Here is a 7,003-nt window from a genome sequence, read left to right on the forward strand (position 1 = left end):
GGCCAGGATCTTACTTAAAAGTGCTGGATGCATCATTGTCAGATGGAAATGTATTATTTTAAAGTGAGAGAATCCATTGCAGCTGCCTCCATCCTGTGGAAATGCAACGTTAACGCATGCATGAAGTAAAACAAGTGTTCAGACCAGTTTTGTGCTCGGTCCTCATCACGTTTGTGTGAAAAAGAACATTTGAAACCATGCCGTGCTGTAATATAACATCCCGTCAGTTCCATCGCAGCACGAGAAGCACGACAGATCGAATGCGATCCTGGTTAAGAAAAGTAGAAGTTGTCGCCCTGTTTGTCGCACGTAGTTTCCCCTCAAACATTGCTCAAGAAGTTGCCCTGTAAAACCGGCGAGTCCGGTTCAATACTCTCCCGTTACAACAGAACCTAAACGTTTAACTCTTTTCAGTAACACTCAGCAGCTGATCGCTCAGTCGGAGGCTGCGACACTAAACCCAGCACAACCAAAGAACCCGCCCATCAACAATAAATTGACCAAACAAAAGATCTCATTTTGCTTGGGCAAACACGGGGGTGTGTATAGCTGAAAGCCAAGGTTGTGGATAGCCTTTCTCTGTGATTATATATAATGCATTATGATTTTGTAAACAAAAGATCTTAATATATGAATATATTCTATTTACTGTATTCACCATGAGGATTACCATTCATGTCAACCTCCGTGTTACAGACTGTAAATAGTGTTAATGTATTGTGTTTTATCTATGATCCATACGATGATGAATGAATATGATTTAGGTCATGTCATGCTTTCTCTCTGGTACCCCACATTGGCTGTATGATACTACTTTTTTACTGAAAATGTTTCAATTTTAATGTCTTTTGTAAAGGAGGATGCTGATGTTGACTATATATCATTGGATCTTCATCTAATAAAATGCACCTTGATATCTGTATGGAATATAGTGTTCGTTTAATCTCATGAAACCTTGAATATTTATACTGGGGGTCGTTCATTTTATAAAGGGGTACTGCAATAAATACATTTAAATATTGGATTTTAGACCACATGAAATGGTCAAGGTGCGGAAATGGCAGCTACTGCTTTTGTGCTAAGCTACGTTAGCTTTAAGCAATAAAGTTTGACTGATTTTACTTTCTTTCTCCATTATGTTGTAACATTTAGCTACTGTTTTATTTATGTTTTATAGAAAACTTGATTTTTTAAAAACGTTGGCAAATTAACTTTAGTTTTATTCAGTTCTTAGGCTAGCTCTGTTTTCTAGTTATGCTAATTTTACATGCTGTTTTCTTCCCAGTAAGTAAACATTTCTCTTGTAGCTAGCCTATAACAATGTGATGTCAAAAAGTCAGTTGGCTAATATCTAAATTTACCCAACATTCATTAACATTAGCCACTATAAGCTGCCTACTGGTAGGCACTGGTGTATTTGGGGGGTCGTAATCGCCCCTTGGTGCCCCCCATGTTCAAAAAAATGGATGCCCCTATGGTAGACAAAACATAGGGACAACAGAAACTACAGATTTCTCTTATATAACAATGTTTTTTTAATGTCAAGAAGTCAGAATTAAGTCAAATATTTACAGCAGGCTAATATCTAAAGTTGGCGAACATTGGTTAACATTAGCCGCCATAAGCTAGCCTTCTGGTATTCCTCTTTACGTCTTGATTTAAGGCATCATGTGTGAAACTGGAGATCAAATCTGTGACATAGATGTCTCCTGTTTACGTTGGGTAATTGCAGATGATAAGTGCGAGTGCACCTTCTGCTCACTTTCTAATTAAAACACACCGATGATAACAGAAACGGTGGGAGAAATGACTCATTCGCGCGCTGATCGTTGGGCGGATGCTTGTGTGAGCTCACCAGGCAATCATCAGACAACGTGGGCCCAGAGCCCGCCGCGACTGAACTGTGATAGCCTATCTGATGGTGACATTTTATTGTCCCCATGGAAACAAGTGCATCATCTGTTACCACTGGGGAGGTTACTGGGGAAAAAACAACAGCAGCGGCATCTTAACACAGAGAATAACCTGAGGATGATGCTCGCCATGTTTCTCTGTGAGATTTGAGTGCGGAGGAGGGTTATGAGTGGGTGGCATAAGAGTCACACCTGTTAGTCATACATTAATCAAGCTTCTCCTAATGCTTCCTCTCCTCGCTTTGCTCCCTTCTCCTCCTCATTCCACTCCCCTCCTCTCTTAGATTTTCTTTTGTCTCCTTCATCTTCCACTATCACCCTCCCTCTCTTCCCTCTGTCCTCCTCTGTCTGTCCCTGTAGTGTTGTTTCCACTGATCCTCCTGGACCCATTTCTCTCTCTCTCTCTCTGTCCGACTTGGCTAACCCACTCCAAATATCACTGCAGCAGATGGTGCTGTGTTTGCATTAGGCCAGGTCTCCTAGCAACCCCGTCTCTCCCTCTCTCTGTCTCTCTTTCCTAAAACAGAGCGGTGGAGGAGTTGGTGTCATGCACTGTCTGGGTCTGCCATGCCCACCCCTCCTCTGTCTCTTTTGATTGACCTGAGCGCCTCTCTGTGTTGATGTCTATGTTTACGTCTGCGCCTACTGTCTCTCGCTCGGACGCTAAAGTAGGGCAGGGGCTGACCGTCTGGATTACTATACATGTGTAATGATTAAATTTGATGTGAAAATGGGCAAAGCAGGACACTGCAGCCGATGTGATCTGTAACCCTATGTGACCTAGATTTTTACAGATGTTCACATATGTTGCAGCAGCAGGGGGAGGAACACATCTGGGTCACGGTGGGTTTAAGGACACAATTATCCTACATTCATATTTCCTGGTGGGTGAAACATGCAAATGTCTGTTGAAGCGTTTTCTTGATTAACACTGAAACAGCGTGTTATCACCATCCTGGGAGCCACGCTAATGAAAACACATCATCAGGTCTGCATGAAGAGGCGCCGTTGATGCAGTCCGCTAGACTACAGCGCAGTCTGCTCTGTCCAGACACACACACACACACACACACACACACACACACACACACACACACACACACACACTGCACTTAACAAAGATAGGAGTACATCTGAGGACTCACATGGTGAGTGTCCTGACATGGTCGTGGTTCTTGTCCTTTCATGCTGCCTCAGGCCCGCAGACACACTCGCACACTCATTGGTTTATCTTGTTTTGTTTTTGTTGGGATTCAAAGCAGATAGAAACATTATGTAAGTGTTAATTTGTCAAAGACACTCAATCTCATGTGAGCTTAATTAATCAGACACCTACAGTAGCCACATAAATGCAGATCTTAATAATAATCAACAAATCTGCTTTTTAACTTTTCCTTTTCTTATCACAGTTAGACAAGTGTTGTACGTTTGGTGTTTTATTATTTATTTAACCTTACAGCATTGGACCGTTTTCACCCACTCCCCACCCCTTTTCACTTCTTTTGTTTTTTACCTTAATCTAAAATTTAATAACGCCCAAATAACCCAAAACCAAATCTTAAGCATTTAAAGATGCATTACTGCAACCTACTCTGACAATGCAAAAACAACAAACAGAAAGAAATGGAAATGATTTAGGGGCGCTGCATTACTTTCCACAAATATCTGTATGTCTATTATTAACACAATATCAATATTCATAGCCAAAGTACAAAATCCAAGTAACAAAAGGGCAGGCATCAAAAACTGACAACAAAAAAGACTATAACAACTAAGGACAGGCCAGAAAACCACGAGAACAGATCAGGAACACATGAGGACTCGGGAACAGGCACAGGAGCACAGGTCACAACAGACACCCAACAACGATTGAGGGAACAACACAAGCTTAGATACAAACTAAACTAACGAGACACTAGAGAGACGCTGGGAGCAGGGCAGTGCTAAAGAGGCTTATGTGAGACAGGTGTGGGGGGTAACCAGGCTGGGGAGGAGCACCGGAGGGAAGCAGAACACAGGTGAGCGGGAAGTAGAAGGTAATAACAAGACACACCGTTTCCACTGTTGTGCTAAGCTAAGCTAACCGGCTGCTGGCTCTAGCTTCATACTTAACCAAACAGGTTTGAGAGTAGAATTGATATTCTTGGCGACGGGAAGCGAGGAATCGTATATATCCCCAAACTATTCCTTTAAACGCTTTCTGCTCTTGTTTTTATTGTGGCAACATGTGGTCCTCACAAATGCAGAAGTTCAGGAACGCACTTCTCACACAGCAGCCGCTACAGTCTCTAATGGCTCACAGAGTAATCATCCATCACGCACAGACAAACAAACACACAGACACACACACACACACACAAAACCACCACGGCTCTTCAGTATTGCTGAGGGGGGAAAAAACACACAATACAAATGGCAGCCACATACCATGATATGATGTGGCCGGCCCTGATTAATTGCTTTAATTTACTTTTCCAGCTGCATCACACAGTCAACACAAACGCTTCATTATTCTCCTTGAAGCTTGTTGACTCGAAGCACAAAGAACAACAGCCCGCTGCCTCACGAGTGCGCTGGATAACTTTTCTGTGTGTTTTCAGTAAATAAAAACATCCAGTCATACATCTAAGCGGCACCAGGCATCGGTGATCGATGAGAACCCAAGAAGTGCCCCCAGATGATCGTCCGCACCAGCGTCTAAGAGCTGCCTTTGTGGCTCTTCCTTCATTGGCCTCTGAGGGAAGCAAAGTGCCCCCTGCTTATTTGTTTACTCGGGCAGAAGTGCCCACAGGCCTCAGTGGAGATGGGAAGGCTTTTTTTCCCCTCAATTCTGTGACCTCATATCTGTATCAGGCACTCAAAAGTGGGCCCAAGGCCGGCTGGAGAGCAACATGCAAGCCAAGCACAAAACAATGCATTCAAAGGCCGTCAGTGAGGGAGGCCTGAGTGATGACACATTGCTGTTCAGAAGGCTGGCACTCCTATTCAGATTAAACCCTCCATAAACAGTGAGAGCGTTCAGACAGGGTTACAATACGAAGGTTGTCTCTTTCAGGTGTCCTTCATAACCTGAATTCCTCTATTCTTCAACGCAGAATACAGGTCACAGGATATAGGTTACAATTTCAGCATGTTTCTCAGGATTTATGTCATTTAAAACAAATAAAAAGACGCCAGATTCCCAGAAGAAGCTTCCTCTGTTGACAAAGTTGTGTTTCATGTGTGTGTGTGTGTGTGTGTGTGTGTGAGGGAGTTGTCCAGCTCTCTTGTAGCTTTCTTCACCTGAGAAACAAATGAAAGATACAAAAATGTTTGTTTTTTTCACTTTTTTTCCTGCAGACCAAAAATGCGAGGAAAAATTTTTTTAACTGTCTTTTCCCTTCACTCCAAAACGGTCAGAGTTTCACCCTCAAAGCCTGTTTCACATTCCTGGGGAGGAGGGTTTCTCTGTCCTCACCTTAAAAGCCCAACTTATTAAGAGACAATACCCATCACAGCCGCAGTCTGTTCACACTGCTGCCTCCTGGCAAGGGGACAGAGAAATATCAGCTACCACCAGACTACAGAGCAGCTTCTTTCCTTTCCTTTTTTTAAAGGAGTTATTTTGGATTTACAACTCCTTAAACAAGCTGAGAGGCAGTTGTTATTTTACTGGCCTTGACTGAATGTGGTTTGGTTTATTTGGCCTTCTAACACAGTGATCCATTGTGACCAGGAGTCATTTCAGTGGGAAGGATAAACCTGAGCATTGAATGTAATCCTTGTCCATTCACAGAGGTCCACAGCACCATGTGTCACTTAAAATTAGGCTGTAAAACTGCTGCTTTGGAGAGTGAGACTGTTGAAATGTCTTTTTGAGTCTCATGGGCTACACCTGTACCTTATTTCCATGACAACATCATCCCGTTTCCAGGCATACAGATGATGAAGAAAAGACGTTTCTGGTGAAAATGCCCCTTCAGTCCAGTAGTTATTCTGCACCGGTGACACGTTTGTCAGTATGTTTCAAGTGTTTTTCAAAGGGATCAAAGTCAAACTTGTAAGCAAGAGGGTGAATAACACTTACAGTGTGAAACAACATGGGCCTGAATCATGAAACACTATCAAATAGTCAAGACAACATTATCTTTGCTCTCGGAGACTGTAATAAAATGCAGTGGGTGAAGGTGCGACTCTGCATGTTGGAGCAATATATATTCTCAGACAACTGAAAATCTGCAGAAGAAAGTTTTTATGAGATTAAAGGTTGATTATAGATGTTGAGAAAGTGCTCTGCTGCTGCTCTGTGATCGTGTCGCTGTTGTGACAGAGTCTGAGGGGTCAGGAGGCTGATGATGCGAAATGCCCAACTCGTGACGAACACAACATTGAGTCACTCAACCACAGAAGTTAGTCATATGATGTAAATGTTTACATTACTGTTACATTTTGTCCTTTTTGCTTATTTACATCTTATCAAGTCACTTTTGTTTACAATGAGTCATTTTTATCTAAACATGAGAGGACGGATGGTTTCTTGATTCCAGTGCAATGACCTACTTTTTCTTCCTCGTTTCATAATGCACACACTAATTCCTTGAAATTTATCGGAAAAAAATGGACCAATTTTTGAAACAAGTTTAAATTATCTTGATGCGATTACAGACTTTTTTCCTTTTGGATGAATGTAATATATTTATGGACAGAGAAGACCTTTTTTTTGCTCTCAAAAACTCCCGCAGCAGCATTGACAGTGATCACATTTAAACCTGATTAAATGAAATCCTTTTAAAGTTGGCAGACCTATTGCACCAATCTAACATTAGGGGGGAAACCTGGGACAAACTGGGCCTTTAAACAAAGAATTTATAAAACATATTAATAAATGGAAACATGGGCTCCTTCCTGGAGGCCTGGTGTTAGATTTCTGTTGAGATCATGTCAGATATTAATTCAACAACTAATCTTAACGCTTGAGGCCATATTTCTGTTGTGGATCACACAATATTTGATATATCATTACATCAAGTAGTTATATGTTGTAGAGAACAGACCAGATGTTGTCTCACAGAGGCCCAAAGTAAGACCTTTATTCCCTCCTGTGCAGCCAC

Source organism: Pagrus pagrus, assembly GCF_965226575.1.
Source record: "Pagrus pagrus genome assembly, chromosome: 4".
Lineage (NCBI taxonomy): Eukaryota > Metazoa > Chordata > Actinopteri > Spariformes > Sparidae > Pagrus > Pagrus pagrus.